Here is a 25,352-nt window from a genome sequence, read left to right on the forward strand (position 1 = left end):
AGTACGGAAACAGACCCTTCGGTCCAACCTGTCCATGCCAACCAGATATCCCAACCCAATCTAGTCCCACCTGCCAGCACTTGGCCCATATCCCTCCAAACCCTTCCTATTCATATACCCATCCAGATGCCTTTTAAAGGTTGCTATGGTACTAGCCTCCACCACTTCCTCTGGCAGCTCATTCCAAACTTGTACCACACTCTGTGTGAAAACGTTGCCCTGTAGGTCTCTTTTACATCTTTCCCCTCTCACCCTAAACCTATGCCCTCTAGTTCTGGACTCCCCGACCCCAGGGAACAGACTTTGTCTATTTATCCTATCCATGCCCCTCATAATTTTGTAAACCTCTATAAGGTCACCCCTCAGCCTCCGACAGTCCAGGGAAAACAGCCCCAGCCTGTTCAACCTCTCCCTGTAGCTCAAATCCTCCAACCCTGGCAACATCCTTGTAAATCTTTTCTGAACCCTTTCAAGTTTCACAACATCTTTCCGATAGGAAGGAGACCAGAATTGCATGCAATATTGCAACAGTGGCCTAACCAATGTCCTGTACAGCCGCAACCTGACCTCCCAACTCCTGTACTCAATACTCTGAACAATAAAGGAAAGCATACTAAACGCCTTCTTCACTATCCTATCTACCTGTGACTCCACTTTCAAGGAGCTATGAACCTGCACTCTAAGGTCTCTTTGTTCAGCAAAACTCCCTAGGACCTTATCATTAAATGTAAAAGTCCTGCTAAGATTTGCTTTCCCAAAATGTAGCACCTCACATTTATCTGAACTAAACTCCATCTGCCACTTCTCAGCCCATTGGCCCATCTGGTCCAGATCCTGTTGTAATCTGAGATAACCCTCTTCGCTGTCCACTACACCTCCAATTTTGGTGTCATTTGCAAACTTACTAAGTGTACCTCTTATGCTCACATCCAAATAATTTATGTAAATGACAAAAAGTAGAGGACCCAGCACCGATCCTTGTGGCACTCCACTGGTCACAAGGGTGACAGGGGTAGTGTCGGGGTTGGGGCGGGGGGGGGCGAAGCAGGGGGTACTGGGCCTGGATGGAATGCTCCACAGGCTGTAAGCCGAATGGTCTCTATCTGCTCTGTTTGCATTCTATGATTCAAAAATAGATGACCTGGTTTGTTGGATCTTGCTGTGGTTTCTGGCACTTCAACGGTGACTAGATTTCTGAAACATCTTATTTTGGATCTCTCTGAAATTGTGAAAGGTACCAAATTGCAGGGAATTTTCTTCCTTCATGGAAATCAATGCTGCATGTTACTACAATCAAACATGAGGTTTTATGCCTTGCATGAGTTAGTTCCACACTAGGCAGGGAATTTATGTGTCATCAGGAAGCCAGTCACAATCGTTTTACTACGAACAAGTGAATGGATATCAACACAGTGACCACACAGGACTAGAACCAGTTCAGGTTTCCTTGTTGAATCACATTAAGTATTATTCAAGTATAAGTAGTAAGTGTTAGATCTGGTTTAGGGAGCCTGGTCAACGTCTGGTGCTTCTGTTTAGCCCAAACTTCCTATTGTCTCATTTTTATAGCTTCTGTTTCTGTCAATCCACTCAATAAAATCTCTTCCCATTCCCTACCATCTCAGCTTAAACTCTATACTGCCTGAATTCTGTTTCTCAGCCCATCCAGTCAACAAGGAGCAGGAGTAGGCCATTTGGCCCTTCAAGCCTGCTCCATCATTCAGTGTGATCATGGCTGATCATCCAATTCACCCTGTGCCCGCTTTCTCTCGATATCCTTTGATGGCAAAGACGATTGATGAAGGCAGAGTGGTAGACATAGCCTATATGGCATTCAGCAAAGTGTTCAACAAGGTTCCGTGTGGTAGATTGGTTAGTAAGGTTATATCGAGGAGAAAGTGAGGACTGCAGATGCTGGAGATCAGAGATGAAAATGTGTTGCTGGAAAAGCGCAGCAGGTCAGGCAGCATCCAAGGAGCAGAAGAATCGACGTTTCGGGCATTTCCTGAAGAAGGGCTTATGCTCGAAACATCGATTCTCCTGTTCCTTGGATGCTGCCTGACCTGCTGCGCTTTTCCAGCAACACATTTTCAGCTAGTAAGGTTATATCACGCGCGATCCAGGGTGAGGTAGTCAATTCGATACAAAATTGACCTCAAAGACAGCAGACAGAAGGTGGTGGTAGAGAGTTGCTTTTCGGACTGGAGGTCCGTAACCATCTGTGTATCACAAGGATCAGTGCTTTTCATCATTGACAGAGGAACCTCGATTATCAGAATGAGGTGGGCGGGCACTATTTCATTCGGATAATTGATTATTTGGATAATTGATTTTACCTTAAAGAAGGGAAGCCATTAAACAAGGTCCAAAACAGCTTCTACGTTCACAAGAGCATTGGGCAGTTTCCGGGAACTCAGTGTTGCGAGAGCATCGCCTTACGCATGCGTTTACTTTCTTGGCCATTTTGTCAGCCCGGTAAAGTGACAGGAATACCCCGTATTGTACTGTACTTTGCAAAGGACTGTGTAACTAACCCTTACCTAAAACATATCCATTCACTGATGCTTGAGGTGCTTGTGTTTCTTTGTTTTTGCCTACGTTTTCACACGCTCTTCAGGACAGGTAAATCGAATACACTTACCTCTTTGATGTAACTTTTTTGCGGCATCTTGAGATCTTCTTCGGATAATCCGGTTAATTGATATTCGGATAATCGAGGTTCCTCTCTGTATATAAATGATTTGGATGTGAATGTTAGAGGCATGGTTAGTAAGTTTGCAGATGACACCAAAATAGGTGGCATAGTGACTGTGAAGGAGATTGTCTCAGAGTACAATGGGACCTTGATCAGATGGACCAATGGGTTGAGGAGTGGTAGATGGAGTTTAATTTAGGTAAATGTGAGGTGTTGTATTTTGGCAAGGCAAATCAGGGCAGGACTTATATATTTAATGGTAGGGTCCTGGGGAATGTTGCTGAAGAAAGAGACTTCAGCATGCAGATGCATAACTCCTTGAAAGTGGAGTCACAGGTAGACAGCATGGAAGTGATAGAGACTGGTACATTTAAAAGGCATCTGAACGAATGTATGAATAGGAGGGTTTAAAGGGATATGGGCCAAATGCTGATAATTGGGACTAGATTAATTTAGGATATCTGGTCAGCATGGACGAGTTGGAGTGAGGGGTCTATTTCAATGCTGTTTGATTCTATAGCTCAATAACTATACCTAACGCCTTCTTGAAAACATTTTGGCATCAACCACTTTCTGTGGCAGAGAGTTCTCCAGTCTCTGGATGAAGAAAGCTCTCCTCATCTCAATTGTACACGGCCTCTCCCCTCATAATTCTAAACTCCAGTGAATATAATCCTAACCAATCAGTCTTTGTTCTTACATGTGCCCTGCCATTCCAGGAATGAGTCTGGTAAAACTCTATTGCACTCTGTCCATGGCCAGAACATTGTCCCTCAGATAAGGAGACAAAAAGTAGACACAATGCTCCAGGCAAAGCCCTGTACAATCTCAACAAGATATCCCTGCTCGTGTGCTTGAATCCTCTCACTATGAGAGCCAACACATAGCTGGCTCAACTTGTCCATGCTGACTAGGTTTCCTAAACTGTCCCATTTGCTTGTATGAACAATGGCAATGGCGGAGTTTGCATTCTAACTATCCATTGACTCTACCTCTCCTGCCTGTCAAGATGAACTGGAGATTGAAATGCCTGATGTCAGATTGTATTCAGGGCAGACTTTTTATTTTCTATATTTGTCCAGAGGATGTGTGATCATTTGTAGCGAAGCCAGAATTTATCATACATTTCAAATTGCCCTTGAGTGAGTGAGCCACCTTCAGAAACTACTGCAGTCTGGGCGGTGGAGGTAAATCCATGGTAGCAGATTCATTACTCTGGTCCAAGAATGAAGGATTGACAATGCCATTCCATGTCAGGGTGCTGGTCGGCTTGGAAGGGAGCTAATAGCTGGTGCTATTCCCATGTAGCTGCTGCACGTATTGATTGAGGTGACAGCGTTGGCAGGTTTGAAAGGTGCTTGTGAAAGAGCCTTGACGAGTTTTTGCAATTCACCTTGTAGATGGTACACACCTTTTCCGCTGTAGTCACTGGAGTGAATTTTTGCTGAATACTTTTTAATCTAAACGAAGGCAAAGTGCTAACATTAATTGATGTCCACACGTGATAAATAAACTATGTCTTCAAATAACAGAGCATCTTTATATCCGTGGTTGAGTTCCTCGTTGGCTTATCAACAGCTGGTTTGTGAGGAGGGTAGAAGGAGTATATGTACCTTGTGGTTTGACAGTGATCAATACTTAAAAGTTATTCTGTCAACAGCCTTTCACAACCTAAAGGTAGGTGAAAGCACTTGCAGCCCAATGAAGTTGCTTTGAAGTGTAGTACCATAAAAAACAATTTCTGAACAGCATGGTAGCCTGCACAGCAACATGACAGTAAACAGACAACCTGGTTGCAATGAGTTTCGTTGAGGAATAGGTAGTGATTAGCCTTGGGGATGATTTGCCAGCACTTCAAACATTTTCGTGGCATCTTTCATCTCTACCTGAGAGGACCAGATGGTAACAATTAGGAATTGACAATGTAGCTACAACTGAACTATTTAACACATTAGCAAACAGCACATTGGAGTCCTCTGATTTTGAAGAGGTCCTGCAAATGTGCGTCAAAGATCACTCAGGCTCCTTCCTTTGATGCACTTGATAGGGGACAATTTTTGTAATATAGAGAAAATTACAGATACTCTACATGCAGCAACCTCTGACAAACAGCAGTCAAATGAGGTTTCTAAATTCTTGGAAGAGCAGGGTCGGATTAGAACAAGTCAACATGGATTTAGTCAGGGGAGGTCGTGCCTGACAAACCTGTTGGAGTTCTTTGAAGAGGTGACAAGTAGGTTAGACTGGGGAAACCCAGTGGATGTGGTCTACCTAGACTTCCAAAAGGCCTTTGATAAGGTGCCACACAGGAGGCTGCTGAGCAAGGTGAGGGCCCATGGTGTTCGAGGTGAGCTACTGGGATGGATTGAGGATTGGCTGTCTGACAGAAGGCAGAGAGTTGGGATAAAAGGTTCTTTTTCAGAATGGCAGCCGGTGACGAGCGGTGTCCCGCAGGGTTCAGTGTTGGGGCCATAGCTGTTTACGTTATATATTAATGATCTGGATGAAGGGACTGGGGGCATTCTAGCGAAGTTTGCCGATGATACAAAGTTAGGTGGACAGGCAGGTAGTATTGAGGAAGTGGGGAGGCTGCAGAAGGATCTAGACAGTTTGGAAGAGTAGTCCAGGGAATGGCTGATGGAATTCAATGTGAGCAAATACGAGGTCTTGCACTTTGGAAAAAAGAATACAAGCATGGACTACTTTCTAAATGGTGAGAAAATTCGTAAAGCCAAAGTACAAAGGGATCTGGGAGTGCTAGTTGAGGATTCTCTAAAGGTCAACATGCAGGTTGAGTCCGTGATTAAGAAAACGAATACAATGTTGTCAATTATCTCAAGAGGGTTGGAATATAAAAGCACCGTTGTGCTAGTGAGACTTTATAAAGCTCTGGTTAGGCCCCATTTGGAGTACTGTGTCCAGTTTTGGTCCCCACACCTCAGGAAGGACATACCGGCACTGGAGCGTGTCCAGCGGAGATTCACACGGATGATCCCTGGAATGGTAGGTCTAACATATGAGGAACGGCTGAGGATCCTGGGATTGTATTCATTGGAGTTTAGAAGATTAAGGGGAGATCTAATAGAAACTTACAAGATAATACATGGCTTGGAAAGGGTGGACGCTAGGAAATTGTTTCCGTTAGGCAAGGAGACTAGGACCCATGGACACAGTCTTAGAATTAGAGGGGGTAAATTCAGAACAGAAATGTGGAGACATTTCTTCAGCCAGAGAGTGGTGGGCCTGTGGAATTCATTGCCGCAGAGTGCAGTGGAGGCTGGGACGCTAAATGTCTTCAAGGCAGAGATTGATAAATTCTTGATGTCACAAGGAATTAAGGGCTATGGGGAGAATGTGGGTAAGTGGAGTTGAAATGCCCATCAGCCATGATTGAATGGTGGAATGGACTCGCTCCTATGTCTTATGGTCTTATGGACAGGAAGTGTACCCAATATTCCGAATGTGGCCTAACTAACTTTCAATACAGTTGCAACATGACTTGCTAATTTATATTCTCTGTGGTCATTTGGGCGGCATGGTGGCTCAGTGGTTAGCACTGCTGCTTCACAGCGCCAGGGACCTGGATTCGATTCCTGCCTTGGGTGACTGTCTGTATGGAGTTTGCACATTCTCCCCATGGCTGCGTGGGTTTCCTCTGGGTGCTCGGGTTTCCTCCCACAGTCCAAAGATGTGCGTGTCAGGTGAATTGGCCATGCTAAATTGCCCATAATGTTAGATGCATTAGTCAGGAGTAAATATAGGGTAGAGGAATGGGTCTGGGTGTGTTACTCTTCAGAAGGGCAGTGGGGACTTGTTGGGCTGAAGGATCTGTTTCCATACTGTAGGGAATCTAATCATCTATGACCAATGAAGGCAAGCATGCTGTATGACCTCATGACCGCCTTATCTATCTGTGTTGCCACTTTCAGGAAACTGTGGACCTGTACATTTGGATTCCTCTATATGTTGATGCTACTATAGGTTCTGCTATTTACTGTATATTTCTCTCCTGTACTAGACCTTCCAAAATGCATCTCCTTGCATTTGTGCAGGTAAAACTCCATCTGCCAATCCCTGTGTCATCTTCAAACTTACTAATCGGGCAAATTACATTCTCCTCCATATCATTTATATCTATTACAAATAACAGGGGTGCCAGCAGTGATCCTGCAGAACACCACTGGTCACAGATCTCCAGTCAGAGAAACACTCTTCTGCTGCTACCCTCTGTTTTGTATGACCAAGCCAGCTCTGTATTCATCTTACCACCTCACCATAAATCCCATGTGACTTCACCATTTGTATCAGCCTGTCATGGGGGAACCTTGTCAAAGGCCTTGCTAAAGTCCATGTAGACAACATCCACCATCCTGCCCTTATCAATCATCTTCATCACTTCCTCAAATAACTCAATCAAATGTATGAAACGTGACCTTCCCTGCACAAAACCATGTTGCCTATTGTGGATAAGTCTATATTTTTCCAAATGTGAGTAAATCCTATCCTAAAGTATCTTCTCCAATTATTTCCCTTCCACTGATGTAAGGCTCATTGGCCTGTAATTCCCTGGATTATCCTCGTTGCTCTTTGTAAACAAAGGCACTTCATTGTCTATTCTCTAGTCCTCTCAGACATATCCTGTGACTAAACAGGATATAAAGATTTCATACCTGGCCCCAATAATCTCCTCACCTGCCTCTTCTAACATTATGGAATTGATGCCATCAGGTCCTGGGGACTTGAGTATCTTAATGCTTGTCAAAACACCCAACGTGCCCTTTTTTACATGGACATACCCTAGAAGATCAACATATCCCACTTTAGCCTCACTATCTGCTGTATTCTTATTCTTTGTGAAAACCAATGCAAAGAATTCATTAAGGACTTTTCCACTACCTCCGACTCCACACTTAAATTCCCTCCTTTGATCTTGAGTAGACTTCCCCTTTCCCTAGCTCCCCTCTTGATCTTTATATACGTATAAAATGCCTTGGGATTTTTCTTAAACCTGTTTGCCAAAGACATTTCATGGCTCCTTTCAGCTCTCCTAATTTCTTCCTTGATCTTATCTGCGATCTTTGTATTCTTCGAGGTCTCTGTCTGTCTTCAGTTTCCTAAGTTTTATGTATAGCCCACTAAGCTCTCAGTTTCTCTTTTTGTCCAAGGTTCACGAATCTTGTCATCCTTACCCTACATTTTCACAGGAACATGCTGGTCCTGATCTCTAATCAACTGGCCTTTAAAAGATTCCTATATGACAGATGTGGATTTATCCTCAAAAGCTACCCCCAATCTACAGTGCCCAGTTCCTGCCAGAGATTATTTCCCAGGGTGGAAATGGCTGTCATGAGGGGCATAATTTTAAGGTGATTGGAGGAAGGTTTAGGGGAGATGTCAAAGCTTTTGATAAAGTCCCACATAGGAGGTTAGTGAGCAAAATTAGGGCGCATAATATTGGGGGCAAAGTACTAACTTGGCTTGAAAGTTGGTTGGCTGATAGGAAATGAAGAGTAGTGATAAACGGCTCCATTTCGGAATGGCAGGCAGTGACCAGTGGGGTACCGCAGGAATCAGTGCTGAGACCACAGTTTTTTACAATATATGTAAATGACATAGAAGATGGTATTAGTAATAACATTAGCAAATTTGCTGATGATACTAAGCTGGGTGGCAGGGTGAAATGTGATGAGGATGTTAGGAGATTACAGGGTGACCTGGACAGGTTAGGTGAGTGGTCAGATGCATGGCAGATGCAGTTTAGTGTGGGTAAATGTATGGTTATCCACTTTGGTGGCAAGAACAGGAAGGCAGATTACTACCTAAGTGGAATCAATTTAGGTAAAGGGATAGTACAAAGAGATCTGGTTGTTCTTGTACACCAGTCAATGAAGGTAAGCATGCAGGTACAGCAGGTATGAAGAAGGCATGCTGGCCTTCATAACAAGAGGGATTGAGTATAGAAGCAAAGAGGTTCTTCTGCAGCTGTACAGGGCCCTGGTGAGACCACACCTGGAGTACTGTGTGCAGTTCTGGTCTCCAAATTTGAGGAAAGACATTCTTGGTATTGAGGGAGTGCAGCGTAGGTTCACGAGGTCAATTCCTGGAATGGCGGGACTACCTTACGCTGAAAGACTGGAGCGACTAGGCTTGTATACCCTTGTGTTTAGAAGACTGAGAGGGGATCTGATTGAGACATATAAGATTATTAAAGGATTGGACACTCTGGAGGCAGGAAACATGTTTCCGCTGATGGGTGAGTCCTGAACCAGAGGACACAGCTTAAAAATACGGGGTAGACCATTTAGGACAGAGATGAGGAGAAACCTCTTCACCCAGAGAGTGATGGCTGGGTGGAATGCTCTGTCCCAGAAGGCAGTGGAGGCCCAGTCTCTAGATTCATTTAAGAAAGAGTTGGATAGAGTTTTCAAGGATAGTGGTTATGGAGATAAGGCAGGAACACGATACTGATTAAGGATGATCAGCCATGATCATATTGAATGGTGGTGCAAGCTCGAAGGGCAGAATGGCCTACTCCTGCACCTATTGTCTATTGTCTATTATCCATTGTTGGTTCTTTACTCAGCAACTAGCTGGTGCATGGAATGCACTGCCAGCAGTGGTAGTAGAATCAGGTACATTAGGGACATTTAAGTGACTCTTGGAAAGGCGCATGGATAATAGTAAAATGTAGGGTATGTAGGTTAGTTTGATCTTTAGGATAAAAGGTCGGTACAATGTTGAGGGCCGAAGGGCCTGTACTGTGCTGTTCTATTCTATGTTCTATGTTAATATTGTTGTAATTAGCCTTCCCCCAGATTCGTACTTTCACCTGAGGACCACTCTTATCCTTATCTGTCAGTAACTTAAAACGTATGGAATTATGGTCACTGTTCCCGAAATGCTCCCCCACTGAAACTCTGATCACCTGGTCGGGTTCATTCCCTAATAGTAGTCTAGTGTGTCCTCTTCCCTAGTTAGACTATTTTCATGTTGTTACAAAAAATGCTTCTGGACACAAGTAACAAACTCCCCCCCTTTCAAGTCCCTGGCACAAAGTGAGTCTGAGTCCATATAAGGGAAGTTAAAATCATTCACCACAACAACCCTGTTGTTTTTTCCATTTTCACATAGTCTGTCCCCATATCTGTTCCTCTATAACCTGCTAGCTGTTGAGAGGTCTGCCGTACAATTCCATCAAAGTGATTGTACCCTTCTTATCCCAGCGTTTTACCCACATGGCCTTGCTGGATGAGCCCTTGGAGGTACTGAGAACTGCAGATGCTGGATATCAGAGCTCGAGAGTGTCATGCTAGAAAAGCACAGCAGGTCAGGCAGCACCCAAGGAGCAGGAGAATCAATGTTTTGGGCAAAAGCTCTTCATCAGGAAATCAGCCCTGATGAAGAACTTTTTGCAGCATGACACTCTTGAGTTCTTGGTGGTGCTCTCCCTCAGTTTAACTGTGACATTCTACCTAATCAGTAATGCAACTCCCAGGCTCATTCTGACTGACCCCCTCCTCAGGTATTTATCCTGTCACTGCTGTTCATCCCTAGGTTCCATCAAGGATGTTCATGTCAGTAGTCTGTCCTCCCAGCTTATGTGGACAATGAACCTCAGATAACATTCATAGTACTTCTCGAAGGTGTTGAGGTAGCTTCCATATGTCATCCAAGTTTTGAAGCCATACAAAAGAATCAACCATTACACACTAGGATCTGATACTGTACTAATGAAGTCATAAATCAGTAGTAGCTTTGGGAAATCCTTGTGTTGGAGAGAGGTGGGAAACATCCAAGATTCATTTGCTCAGATACCAAAGTTTGCATCACCAATTGTTATCAATGAACTAAAAAGCCAAATTTACATTGGATGCCAATAGTTACAACTTTCAGCACCTATCCAGTTCATAGAACCTATAGGTTCATAGAGATGTACAACAAGGTATCAGACCCTCACTCCAACTCGTCCGTGCTGATCAGATATCCCAACCTAATTTAGTCCCTTTTGCCAGGACTTGGCCCATAGCCCTCTAAACCCTTCCTATTCATATATCCAATTAGATGCCTTTTAAATGGTGCAATTGTACCAACCTTTACCACTTCCTCTGGCAGCTCATTCCATGCATTCACCACCCTCTGTGTTAAAACGTTGCCCCTTAGGTCTCTTTTATATCTTTCCCCTCTCACCCTAAACCTATGCCCTCTAGTTCTGGACTCCCTCACCTCAGGGAAAATACTTTGCCTGTTTACCCTATCCATGCCCCTCATGATTTTATAAACCTCTATAAGGTCACCCCTCAGCCTCCGACGCTCCTGGGAAAACAGCCCCAGCTTGATCAGCCTCTCCTGATAGTTCAAACCCTCCAACCCTGGCAACATTCTTGTAAATATTTTCTGAACCTTTTCAGGTTTCACAACATCTTTCTGATAGGAAGGAGACCAGAATTGCAGTATCCAAAAGTAGCCTAACCAATGTCCTGTACAACTGCAACATAACCTCCCAACTCCTATACTCAATGCTCTGACCAATAAAGGAAAGCACACCAAATGCCTTCTTCACTATCTTATCCACCTGCGTATCCACGTTCAAGGAATTATGAACCTGCTCTCCAAGGTCTCTTTGTTTAGCAACACTCCCTAGGACCAGACCATTAAGTGTATAAGTCCTATTCCATTAATTCCATTCTTGTTTACTGAAATATTTGTGCTGGATTTTCCTCGCCCCTCAGGAGAGATGGGATGCCTTGTCAAGTGGCAGGTGGAAAACAAACAGCCTGTCATTGGGTATTCTGTACAGGGGGAAGTGATGGCCTAGTGGCGTTATTGCTAGACTCCTAATCCAGTGACTCACGTAATGGACTGGGTTCAAATCCTGCCACTATAGATGGTGGAATGTGAATTTGAGAACATTCTGGAATCATGAGTCTCATGATGAAAACAAAGGGAAAAGACCTAATACCTTTAGGGAACAAAACTGTCAGCCTTACTCGGTCTGACCTACATGTGATTCCGATTTTTAGATTAGAGTGGTGCTGGAAAAACACAGCAGCTCAGGCAGTATCCGAGGAGCAGCAAAATTGATGTTTCAGGCAAAAGCCCTTCATCAGGAGACTCCAGACCCATAGCAATGTGTTTGAATCTGAATTGCGCAGTTAAGGATGGGTAATGAATACTGGCTTTGCCAATGTCTACCCACATCTCGTGAATGAATTAAAAAAGGGAATGGCAGCTGCCTGGAGATGAGTGATCAGTTAAACCAATTAATAGGTCAAGTATTGTCATCTTCCATTCCTATTCGTGCTGAAGTGTCACCTGCCTCAATCTGACTTTGACACATTGCATGAGTTAGTTGACTACCCTTGAAGTGCAGGTTAGCATGCAGATGATATCTTACATTGAAGCATAGGAGCCTGCTCCACCGTTAAATCTAATCACCACCTTGGTCCTGCTTTTGTCCAATTCTCTTTGATTCCTTTAGCCATTTTTCACCTTCCTGCAGCAGCAATCACTTCTGTAAGTTTAGAAAGGTCCCTGAGCTTGAATAGTCAACTCTGCTTTCCCTTCACAGATGCTGCCAGACCTGCTGAGATTTTCCATTAATTTCTGTTGCTGTTTCAGACCTGCAGCGTATGCAGTTCTTTATTTGCGGTGTTCCTGAATAGATGATGAACTGCTTGTTTTTCAAGTGACATTCAATGGCACCATCCTAGTGCTGACAAAACTCTATATTGATTCAGCAGATTAGTTTTATGTTTTCCCCTCTTTCAAACGGACATCTGAATGGCTGGCGGGTCAAGAAGGCTGGTCAGCACACTTTTTCAGGGGTGGACAGTAAGGCTCAAAATCAAGGCATAAAAATAAAATGCTGTGACCTCTGATGCTTCTTATTTTGTGAAAAGTGAAAGTACACCATTATCTGGTCAACTTCCTATATTATCAGTGTAGTTTGGAGATGTCTATGAGGACCAGTCCTCATAATCCTCTTCTGAGCTGTGCACCCACACCAAAAGGGGAATGCGGGTTGTGGAAGTCAGTCTCCTGCAAGTCTCCAACTTTCACTTGTGACTCCAGGTAATTGGTGGTACACAGCCACACCCTGGAATCCCCTCTAATCATCCAAAGACTGGGGAACAGCAGATGAGACAGAAGCTCTGTGGGATAATGGCTCTGCACATGATGATCAGCAAGGTGTTTGTCTGATCCACTGTGACATTGCATGGAAAGACAAGTGGACAATTGCCCTGGGGACCTCACACATTATAAGCCCCATATGTAGTCATGGAAAGTCATTGACACACCATGACAGTGGGTCTCCTGCTAATTGTAGCTACAAGGACGACAGGGCAATGATATTATCATGATTATAAGAAAGATCAGAGGAAGCAATGACCGTGACACGTTATGTTCATCCAGACTGCTGGTGCCTTGGATCCCCTCTCTCACTCCGGGTGTTCCATGTTCCTTGTGAAGGATACCCTTTGGAAAGATCTTGAGGCAAGAAGAGGTGAAAAGGTCAGTAGAAATACTCAAAAGGCTGAAAGGCTGAGGCACTTGGGGCTGTTTTCATTGGAGAAAAGACGGTTTAGGGGTGACTTAATAGAGGTGTACAAGATGATTAGGGGTTTAGATAGGGTTGACCATGAGAACCTTTTTCCACGTATGGAGTCAGCTATTATGAGGGGGCATAGCTTTAAATTAAGGGATGGTATGTATAGGACAGATGTTAGGGGTAGGTTCTTTATTCAGCGAGTCGTGAGTTCATGGAATGCCCTGCCAGTAGCAGTGATGGACTCTCTTTCTCCGTGACTACCTGGTCAGGTCCACACCCCCCTACGACCCACCCTCCCATTCTGGCACTTTCCCCTGCCACCGCAGGAACTGTAAAACCTGTGCCCACACCTCCTCCCTCACCTCTATCCAAGGCCCTAAAGGAGCCTTCCACATCCATCAAAGTTTCACCTGCACATCCACCAATATCATTTATTGTATCCGTTGCTCCCGATGTGGTCTCCTCTACATTGGGGAGACTGGGCGCCTCCTAACAGAGCGCTTTAGGGAACATCTCCGAGACACCCGCACCAATCAACCAAACCGCCCCGTGGCCCAACATTTCAACTCCCCCTCCCACTCTGCCGAGGACATGGAGGTCCTGGGCCTCCTTCACCGCCGCTCCCTCACTACCAGACGCCTGGAGGAAGAACGCCTCATCTTCCGCCTCGGAACACTTCAACCCCAGGGCATCAATGTGGACTTCAACAGCTTCCTCATTTCCCCTTCCCCCACCTCATTCTAGTTTCAAACTTCCAGCTCACTTACTGTCTCCTTGACTTGTCCGACCTGCCTATCTTCTTTTCCACCTATCCACTCCACCCTCTTCTCTTTGACCTATCACCTTCATCCCCTCCCCCACTCACCCATTGTACTCTATGCTACTCTCTCCCCACCCCCACCCTCCTCTAGCTTATCTCTCCATGCTGCAGGCTCACTGCCTTTATTCCTGATGAAGGGCTTTTGCCCGAAACGTTGATTTTGCTGCTCGTTGGATGCTGCCTGAACTGCTGTGCTCTTCCAGCACCACTAATCCAGTATTTGATTTTCAGCATCTGTAGTCATTGTTTTTACCTTCTCTTTCTTTATGGGCATTTAAACGGGCATTGGATAGGCATATGGAGGATAGTGGGCTAGTGTAGGTTAGGTGGGCTTGGATCGGTGCAACATCGAGGGCCAAAGAGCCTGTACTGCACTGTATTTTTCTATGTAAAAGGAAAGTGGCTCAAGGGTAGTGAAAGGCAGTCTATTCCTATGAAGCTCATGAAGAGTCATTTGCAGAATTTGTAAAAAATAACCTGGGAATTAAAGGAGTGAAACTGTCTCAGATCTAATCTGTCAAGTCTGAGAAAAACCTTAACCATAGTTTTACTAGACCATAGGGCTGCTCCCTCATTGGAGAGGGAGAGAGAGAGAGAGAGAGAGAGAGAGAACTGTTGGTGGTTTAACCTGAGGGTCATCATGCCTCAGGCAAGGGGAGAGGTGGAGAAAGAGAGTCCTTTGTAGTAATCTCAGCCAGTGTGGAAATTGAAACCATGCTGGTATCACTCTACATTGCAAACTAGCCAACTGAGCTAAACTGTCGCCCAACAGCCACGTGTTACTGTGAAGTGAGAACTTTGAGGGCAGAGTCTCACAAGGTTAATATCAAAAGACAAATAAAGCTTGAGGGCGCCTCCAAGAATATTTCATCCCTTTCTTTCAAAATAGGAATCTATTTTTGGTTTATAACATCTTATGATAAATTCAAACCCTTCATACTTGAAATAAAAATCATTTGTAGGTCCATGGCAAAACAGTCAGGGGAGGAAATGGATCGCTCCTTCAGAGGATAGGTGTAGGAATGATGGGCCAAATGGCTTTCTTCTTGTGGTGCTTGAATCTATGACAGCCAACAAATCTGAAAGCAGAAGGATGAGGGTTTCAAGCAGTGATTCTGTATTAGAAAGTATGTATACATCTAACCTGGAATATTCAGCTGTTCTTGATGATTAGATTACTTACAGTGTAGAAACAGGCCCTTCGGCCCAACAAGTCCACACTGACCCTCCGAAGAGTAACCCACCCAGACCCATTTCACTCTGAATGATGCACGTAGCACTATGGGCAATTTAGCATGACCAATTCACCTCACCTGCACATCTTTGGACTGTGGGAGGAAACCGGAGCACCCGGAAGAAACCCATGCAGACACGGGGAGAATGTGCAAACTCCACACAGACAGACGCCCAAGGCTGGGATCGAACCCAGGACCCTGTTGCTGTGAGGCATCAGTGCTAACCACTGAGCCACCATGCTGTTCTTTCGCAGATGCCCATTGACTTCCTGTATATTTCATGTTTTGCCTTTCAGGTCCTCGAGCCAATTGTGGTTTTGTTACGTTTATCTCTAATATTCACAGAAGAATTATCAAAAGTGTTTTTTGCAAAAAGAAAATCATGTACACCTTCAAGATTTATTTTTAGAGGATGATTCTGAGATAGTAATCTAAATGTTATTACATCTAAGAAGCTGCTCAGTATAGGATGCAGCCAGCAGGCATGAGAGGTCACAGAGGTGTGACTTTCCATTTTATTTTCAGTAATAGAAATGACTTGCAAAAAAAAATGCTCTCCTAAATCCAAAGGAAACAATCGTTGTCTGAAAAAATTCTCCAAGGAACTGTGGATGCTGGAACTAAGAAACTAAAGCAGAGTTAATGGTTCGGGTCCAGTGGACCTTCTTCAGAACTCAGAACCATTCTGGGGATGAGTGACTGGACCTGAAATGTTAACTCTGATTTCCCTCACAGATGCTGCCAAATCTGCTGAGCTGTTCCAGCAATTTCTGTTTTTGTCTGAAACTGTACTTGATTTTGAAATTTGAAAATACATAATGAAGCGTTTGAAAAGAAAATGTTCCTTTGCAACATCGGAACGGGCAAAGGCAGTAATGATATTAAAGATTGTGAAGATTGTCCAAAACTGTCGCAACTTGACCATTAGCTGCGTCAGACCTTTGAGTCCAAACACCTTAAAAATGAGGCAGAGAAGGCAAGAAAATCCTACACTTGGGCTCCCATTGCATCATAGGACACCCCACGTCATGTGCCCAAAGATCTGCAGGTTGCGAATTGGTCAGTTCAGTCATTTAAAGATCCACAGGAGAAACCCATGAGTAGACAACATCCTTGAATCAGAGACAACTGACAACAAGGCCTTCCAGCTCGTTCTGCTATTGAAAGAGATCATGGCTGCTTTGCAAGCTAAATTTATTGACTGACCTTTGTATTTTATCCCTTGGTATATTTGATTAACAAATACCTTGCAGTTTTAAAATGAATCATTGCTCTGACATCAATTGGTGTCTGCAGAGGAGAGATCCTGCTCTTTACCATGCTCTGAGTCATAGAGGCTTACAGCACGAAAACAGACCCTTCAGTCCAATTCATCCATCCTGACCAGATATCCTGAATTAATGTAATCCCATTTGTCAGCATATGGCCCAAATCACTCTAAACCGTTGCTATTCATACACCCATCTAGATGCCTTTTAAATGCTGTAATTGTACCAGCCTCCACCACCCACTCTGGCAGTTCATTCCATACAGGCACCAACCTCAGCGTGAAACAGTTTCCCCTTCCCTCCCTAAGAAGTTTTTCTGAATTCACTCCAGAGAGTTCTGTGCCTATGTTTTAGACCATACTCCTATCCTGTCCTTTCCAATTCGCAGAAACACATTCATTGGTTTCCCTTTCTCATTTGAAAACTTTGATTAAGTCTTCCCTTATCCTTCTAACTTTTAGGCCATATCACCCAATTTGCATCACCTGGTCCCATATAATTGCTCCTTATTCAGAAAATAACTCTCATATGATAAAATCAATATTAATTGAGCTTCCATGAGGACATACATGACACACCATTGCAGTACTAAGATAGAGCAGTATTGTTGGAAGTGCTCTGTTTCGGATGAGAGACCCTGTCTTTCCTTCCAGGTAAATGTAACAGAGCCCTGGACACTATTTTGATCTTATTCCTCCCCATCCCCTTGGCTTAAACATATCTATCAAGCAACGCCATGGAAAGAGCTTATCTGCTTGATACCTGATCATTTGTGTGATATTGCTGCTTGGAAAATTATTACCATATTGTTTCACGTTGCAAGAGTGAAAGATTTGAAAACGTATCTCATTAGCTGCAGAATTCTTTGTGTACCTTGTAATTCTTTGCCCTAAAGACCATGACAAACTAGTTTTAACATGGAAAAGCAGTTGCTAAGTGACCAGGTAACATTACCACTCTTGCCACCTGCTGTGGATGCATCAGAGTGATATACTGGCTGATAATCCCCCGTTTGGCTGCTTTGTGATGCACTTTTCAGATCACATCCCGGGGTAGGATTTAAATCAGATGTGCTAGCTCAAAGGTAGGGACACTACACTCTGCCATAAGACCTGCTCACCCGCAATGTCATCCTGACCTCATGAAAAGTGCTATATAAATGTAAATCTTGCCTTTTTTGTTCATTTGGGGGGCCCATGTCCTTGCAGCTCTGTAACTCCCTTACCTGATATAAAGTTTCTGGCCCAGATTTCAAAGACATTCAACAACGTAGTTATCTTTCCACTAAATGTGATACATCTTTTTAAAGTTACTGAGCAATAGTACATACAATGACGCTAGTCAATTCTGTAAGGTAGGGTCAGTCAAAGTCCCCCTGGCATGTCTACACAGCATATGACCAAAATGCTTCACCTAGCTATAATGGCGAGTTGTTTCAAAGTCTTTCTTTATAAGTTTTACTTGCTATGACTGTGTATCACATCAGGGAAGACCTGTTTTTGACCCATTAAATTGGTTATTAATGACATCTCGGTCCTGTTTAAAGGTCTCGCCAGGTGTCGACTCACCAGCGTCTTATTCAAGATTATGCTTGAAGAAACACAAGCTGCTGTCTGGAGTGTTATTTCCAGCGTCCTTATCAATCTCCAATGCTGGAGTGATCGTAACAATGAGCCAAAGTTCCCAGCAGAGGCTCAGCACTGTTTAAAAATTACTGCTGACTTTAGAAAGTCTGTACCTTGACAGGTATTTTCCCAACCCAACAGAACCAGTTCCAACACTGCTCCATCCCTTGTCGGGCCTTCTGCCTATTGATACAAAAAAAACTCCCCTCGGGACATTTCAAGAAATTTGCTCCCTCTAAACCCTGACCACTATGACTATCCCAATTTACGCTGGGAAAGTTGAAATCCCCTAGAATAATTATCTGATTTAGGGTGTAGGTTTGCTCGCTGAGCTGTAGGTTTGATATCCAGACGTTTCATTACCTGGCTAGGTAACATCATCAGTGGCGACCTCCAAGTGAAGCGAAGCTGTTGTCTCCTGCTTTCTATTTATATGTTTGTCCTGGATGGGGTTCCTGGGGTTTGTGGTGATGTCATTTCCTGTTCGTTTTCTGAGAGGTTGATAGATGGTATCTAAATCTATGTGCTTGTTTATGGCATTGTGGTTGGAGTGCCAGGCCTCTAGGAATTCTCTGGCATGTCTTTGCCTAGCCAGGTAATGAAAAGTTCTGGATATCAAACCCACAGCTCAGTGAGCAAACTTACATCCTAAACCTCAACCTGAGCTACAAGCCTTCACAAACCTTGCAAAAATTATCTGATTATTATTCTTACACACCTCTGTGAACTACCTATAGATTTGATCCTCTATTTCCCACTGACTGTTTCGGACCATTAAAAACTTCCAGTAAAGTAGCCGCCTCCTTAACATTTATAAAAGTTCTACCCACAATGTCTCATTTGAGGTCCCTTCCAAGATATCATCTTGCAGCATTTGACTCGTCAATTACTAGTGCTAGACTACCACTCCTTTTTACACCCTCCTCTGTCTTTCCGAAAGTTCCGATAGTCCAGAATGTTGAGTTGCCAGTCTAGTCCTTCCCTCAACCATGTTTCTGTAATGGCAACAATATCATACTTCCATGTGTCAATCCACGCCATTAACTCATCAATCTTACCTATTATACTCCTAGCCTTAAAGACCATCCAGCCTTACCTTACTCTCTTGACCTGGTGAAAGTGAGGACTGTAGATACTGCAGATTAGAGTCGTGAATGTGATGCTGGAGAAGCCAGCAGATCAGGCAGCATCCGAGGAGCAGGAGAGTTGACATTTCGGGCAAAAGCCCTTCCTTCTGATGAAGCATAACACTCTCGACTCTTACTCTCTTGACCCTCAATATAGCTAAACTCACTGCGATTTGCCGTATTGCTTGTTTTGCCGTAGCATGATGTGTCTCTGTTTTATCAATATTCTGTGTCCCTCCCCCTGCCAGACTAGTTTAAACTCCTCCCAACAACACTAGCAAACCTACCTGCAATGTTGGTTCCATTGTGGGACAGACACAGACTGTCCCATTTGTACATGTGCCATCTTCCCTAAAAACGGTCCCAGTGAATTTAAAACTCTCCCTCTTGCACCAATTCTTGAGCCACTCTTTCATCTATCTTATTTTCCTATTTCTAAACTCACTAGCATGTGGCGTCAGGAGTGTTCCAGAGATTACAACCAACCATACAACCTGCTTTCTTAATCTAGGTCCTGCCTAGCTCCCTGAATTCCAAATTAAAGGTTAAGAATTTCTGAGATTTTTGGGAGATATTTTTCTTGATTAGCATGCTACCAGCTTAAGGGGAATGGAGAATGAAGTGGGGTTCAGGTGCATTACAGAGGAAGTGATGGAGACTAATATAACTGCAAGATTTAAAAGGCTGAAAATGTGTTGCTGGAAAAGCGCAGCAGGTCAGACAGCATCCAAGGAGCAGGAGAATCAACGTTTCGGGCATGAGCCCTTCTTCCGGAATCTGTATTTTAACCTACTGTGAATCCTCTTGCAAGGATGCCTTCCTTGAAGAAGCTCTCTTCCTCCCCTTGGATGCTGCCTGACCTGCTGCGCTTTTCCAGCAACACATTTTCAGCTCTGATCTCCAGCATCTGCAGTCCTCACTTTCTCCTCAAAGATTTAAAAGGCATCTGGATGGGTATCTGAATAGGAAGGTTTAGAGGGATATAGACCAAACGCTGGCAAATGGGTCAAGATTAATTTCGGATATCTGGTTGGCATGGACCAAAAGGTCTGTTTCAATGCTGTACATCTCTACCACTCTAAGGCTCCAATAAAAAGAATGTTTACAATTCTGATGGAGACCATTCTGCCCTTTGATACAATACTAACCTTCTGGAACAGCTAGTTCCATATCCCGACCCTTCTCCAAAAACTATATAAATTTTCCTTCAGGTTCTGAAGAAATTCCCTTCGAAAGCCATGGTTGAACTTATTTTGACCAAACTCTCAGGCAATGTCTTGCAGATCTGAACAACTCACTGCATAAAATGTTGTCTTTAGATATTGCCTTTGGTTTTATTTTTGCAAATTTCTTTAAAGTCAGTTCCCCTCTTACACCAATGGGAATGCCTATGTCTTATCAACTTTGTTTGGTTCTCTCATGATTTTAAACACCTCCATCAAATCTCCTCTCAACTTTCTCCTTGGAGCTCACAGTGTGGATCACTTGTGTGTGTATTGGAAGCTGTATGGAGTAATACACAAGGCTGTATTCTTTGCACAGGAAGAAACCTGGACACTCTGTTCCCGTTTCAGTACAACAACATAGAAGATAGCCATTCCCCGGTTAATTCCTTAGGACAATGCCTCGACCAATCAGAATCAAGCTGCAATGTTTAAAATTATTTTTAAAAGATTGGCAGTTATTTGCCAGTCATCATAAACTGGTGCATTCTTCATGACAATACTTCTATTAGTCAGAGTCCAGTTGGGTTGGGTATGTTGGGTGTGGGAGCAAGGGCAGGTCGGATGTTGGGCTGTGGGGGAAGGGTTTGGAGTTAAGGGGAGTAGGTGTCAGGTCAGGGTATGAAAAGTGTAAAGGAACTCAGGGAGTTATAGTTGGAGATGTGTGTGGTAATTGGGAAAAATAAATGGTCTGAAAGTATTATTGCTAGATTATTAAAACACAGACCCTGGTAACTTTCCAGAGATTCAGGCTTGAATCTAATTGTGGCAAATGTTATAATTTAACTTCAATGAAAATAAAAACTCTGGAATTCATAGTCTAATGATGAGCATGAATCATTGTCAGGAAGAACCCACCTGGTTCACCAATATCTTTTAAGTAAGAGTCTAGATTAGAGTGGTACTGGAAAAGCACAGCAGGTCAGGCAGCATCCGAGGAGCTGGAAAATATCAGGCATGGCGGCACCGTGGTTAGCACTGCTGCCTCACAGCGCCAGAGACCCGAGTTCAATTCCCGCCTCAGGCGACTGTCTGTGTGGAGTTTGCACATTCTCCACATGTCTGCGTGGGTTTCCTCCGGGTGCTCTGGTTTCCTCCCACAGTCCAAAAATGTGCAGGTTAGGTGAATTGTCCATGCCAAATTGCCTGTAGTGTTAGGTGAAAGGGTAACTGTAGGGGAATGGGTCTGGGTGGGTTGTGCTTTGGTGTGGACTTGTTGGGCTGAAAGGCCTGTTTCCACACTGTAAGTAATCTAAAAGCCCTTCATTCTTGATGTGAATTGTTACTCAGGAGTTAGCTTAGGTATTTATTAGTCCAACATTTCCTGAGTCGCTGTTTTACTTAATTGTATTAGAACCCTCTGATGTCTCTGATTTAAGTGGAGACTTTTGGAGAGTTCCAGGGGTAGGGGAATTGCCCTAGTGTAAAGTTAAATTTCCCGGGCATTGGAATCTGCTACGATGGGGATTCTGCAGAGTCCCCATGTGCAACTCCCATGAGCACTGAAATGACTGGCAAAATCTGGGCCAAGGATTTGTCAAAGACATAGCTAACTAGGGCAAAGTGAAGACTTGTAAGCAGATAGAGGGCATGGCCAGGTTACTAATTAATTATTTCTCTTTTTGCTCTCTGTCTTTCTATTCTTTTTCTACTCTCTTTCTCGAAACATTTAATTTCTTTCTCACTCTATCTCAGTCTTTTTCCCTCCTCATCTGGAATCTTTCATTATATCAATCTCTTTCTCTTCCCCTTCTTAGTGAGCATTCTCCCTTGCTCTCTCTCTCTCTGTCTCTCTGCCCTCTACTTTCTCTGATCATTTTTTCCCTTTTCAAATCCATGCTGTAACTATTTAAACGAATCAAGCATCAGATTATCTAAGATCTGTCAGTTATGTGCAAAAAAATCTACTTAAGTCAAACACCGTGATTCATATATTTTGGAAAACCCAGCACAAACTGAGAATACAAAAATCATAGTCATACTGACAGTAAAAAATTTCCGTTGCATTTTGGAATGACTACAGTGATAGCTATTAAAGCATCCAGTGGTGAATGGACAGATATACAAAACTGTCAATAACAAACAGATGTCGTGTACCTCTCTGTCTACAGCACTAGCCTCATTTGACTTGCACGTGCTCCAATTAGAACATCCTGAGTCAGATTAATAGTACAGTTTTGGTTGTCTTGCTACACGAAGGATATTATTCAATTGGAGAAGTTTCGGAAAAGATTTAACAGGATGTTGTCATGTCTGGAGAGTTTGAGTTATAAGGAAAATCTGGATAGGCTGGGACATTTTCACTAGAGGTTGAGAGGTGCCCTTATAGAGGTTTTTAAAACCATGAGGGGCATGGATAAGGTGAATAGCAAAGGTCTTTTCCCGAGGGCGGGAGAGTTCAAAAGTTGGGACCATATTTATTGAGTAAGAGGAGAAAGATTTAAAAGGGATCTGAGGGGCAATGTTTTCACACAGAGGGTTGTTTGTATGTAGAATGAACTGCCAGAGGAAGTGGTAGATGCAGGTACTGTTATAACATTTAAATGACATTTGAACAAAGTATATGAATAGGAAAGGTTTAAAGGGAACCCAGGCAAGTGGGATTAGTTTAATTGGAAAACTTGGTTGGCATAGGTGAGTTGGATCAAAGGATCTGTTTCCGTGCTCTATGAGTCTATGACTCTATAAAATTTTTAAAAATTAAAAATAGATTTGATCTTCTGTTCTCCCTCTTTTCCCTTGCCCCTCCCCAATTTTGTAGTCTGCTTCAATCCCACAATAACTCTCTGAGGTACCTGTGCCCCTTCAATCCTGGCCTCTTCAACATTCCCAACTTTAATCGCTGTACTATTTTGCTGCCCTGAGCTCTAAGGTTCCTTTCCTGAAATCTGTCTGTCCCTTCTCTTCCATTTCCTCTTTTCAGACTCTGCTAACTCTTTGATCAAACTTTTAGTCATTTGGCCTTATTTCACTTTAGGTAGTTTGATCTCAAACATGACTTAATGATTTCTCTCGTGTATGTGGTTCGGGGTGGTTCACTACATTAAACGTGCGATCAAAATGCAAACCATTATTGTTAGCTTTCATTTCTCTCTCACCTCTTTCCCTTTGCCGACATTTTCCTGTAGAACAGAGCCACTCAGACTCTTGAAGGTCATTGGCAACCTTTGCCTCCTGAGGCTGTTGGCGTTGATGGCTGACTTGCTGTTCCCACGTCGATCGAGGAAGGGATTTCTTATTGGGGTTTGTTGGTTGTGACTGAGGCCAATCGGTAACCAGTCTGGCAGCATGAAAATATCAGAGGTCTGTGACCTGTGACACATTTCACAAATACCAGAGAAGTTAGAAATGTGCTGACGCTATGTCTGCTCAACAGGCCTTGGTGCTCAGTTCTGCTCATTGCTGTTCTATGTTATAGGCATACCCTTTAAATAGCAGCAGCTGGGGCTGGAGGTGTGGATGAAAGGCTGTGTGCATCCGAATATACCCTCAGGGAGATGATTATGAGACAGAACTGTTGGGATCTGGTCACTCAAATGCCTGATTGTGTGCATAATCCCAATTCAAGACTGCTTACGTCTTGATCCGGCCACTCTGAGTAAGACAAAGGAACAGAGGTAGGCCATTTAGCCCTTCTACTGGATTAGTGGTGCTGGAAGAGCACAGCAGTTCAGGCAGCATCCAACGAGCAGCGGATGCTGCCTGAACTGCTGTGCTCTTCCAGCACCACTAATCCAGTATTTGGTTTTCAGCATCTGCAGTCATTGTTTTTACCATTTAGCCCCTCTAGTCTGCTCCACCATTCAATAGGATCATGGGTGGTCTGTTAATCTTCAACTCCACTTTCCTTCATTTTCCCCACAAACCTTGATTCCCCGAGTGAGTAAAAATCTATTTATCTCAGCCTGGAATATGTTCAACGAGCCAGACTCATCAGCCTCTGTGCGATATAGAATTCCACTACATTTTGCGAAAGGAAATTCCTTTTCATCTCTGCCTTAAATGTGTGAACCCTTACTCTGAGACTGATAGTATCAGTGGATTCTGGAATCATAGAATCTAGAATTTACAGAATCATACAGTACAGAGTTTGCCCATCAAGTTTGTTCTGCCAAAAGAATACTCTTACCTACACTAGCCTTACTTTTCCATTCTAGACTTGAATATCATGACACTTCAAGTGCTTATCCAAGTACTTTTTAAAGGTTGTGAGGTTTCCCACTCAACTAAGCTCCCTGGGCAGGCATTCCAAATCTCCAATCACCTTCGGGGTGAAAAATGTTTTCTTCAAATTCCCTCTAAAGTTCTTTACTTTTATTTTAAAAGTATGATCCCTTGTTTTTAACCTTGTGACGAAGAGGAACAGCTGCTTTCTATTCACCCTGTCCCTGTCCCTTGTAATCTTGTACACCTCAAATAGGTTCCCCCCAAACCTTCTCTGTTCCAAAAAAGACAGCCCGAGCTTTTCTAGTCGCTCTTCAAAGCTGAATTGCTTCATCCTGGGGAATCTCCTCTGCAGTCCCTTTAATCGTTCCTACAGTGTGATGACCAGAACTGCACACAGTACTCCAGCAGGGGCCTAACCAAAGTACTGTACGCCTCCAGCAGAACCATCCTGCTTCTATAGTCTATGCCATGACTGATAAAGGCAAGTTCCTGACTGCCTCCTTAACTACCCTCTTTAACCTGTCCTGCCACCTTCAGGGATTTGTAGACAAGCACCTCAAAATCCCTCTGCTCCTCTGATCTACCTCATGTCCTGCCTTTCATTAAATACTCCCGTATCTTGTTCCTTCTTCCAAAGTGCGCC

The 25,352-nt window shown here is 43.6% G+C and overlaps 1 long non-coding RNA gene across 1 annotated transcript; it reads right to left on the reverse strand.

Moving 5' to 3' along the window:
* Window positions 1–4,112: 4,112 nt before the first annotated feature.
* Window positions 4,113–23,753, reverse strand: LOC140485927 (uncharacterized). The gene is made up of 3 exons (XR_011962482.1): window positions 23,641–23,753; window positions 15,005–15,143; window positions 4,113–4,155 (listed from the first exon to the last, which is right to left on the reverse strand). It is a non-coding gene; the product is annotated as an uncharacterized lncRNA (long non-coding RNA).
* Between the last annotated feature and the right edge of the window lie 1,599 nt (window positions 23,754–25,352).

Source organism: Chiloscyllium punctatum, chromosome 15 (assembly GCF_047496795.1).
Source record: "Chiloscyllium punctatum isolate Juve2018m chromosome 15, sChiPun1.3, whole genome shotgun sequence".
In the NCBI taxonomy this organism is placed as follows: Eukaryota; Metazoa; Chordata; class Chondrichthyes; order Orectolobiformes; family Hemiscylliidae; genus Chiloscyllium; species Chiloscyllium punctatum.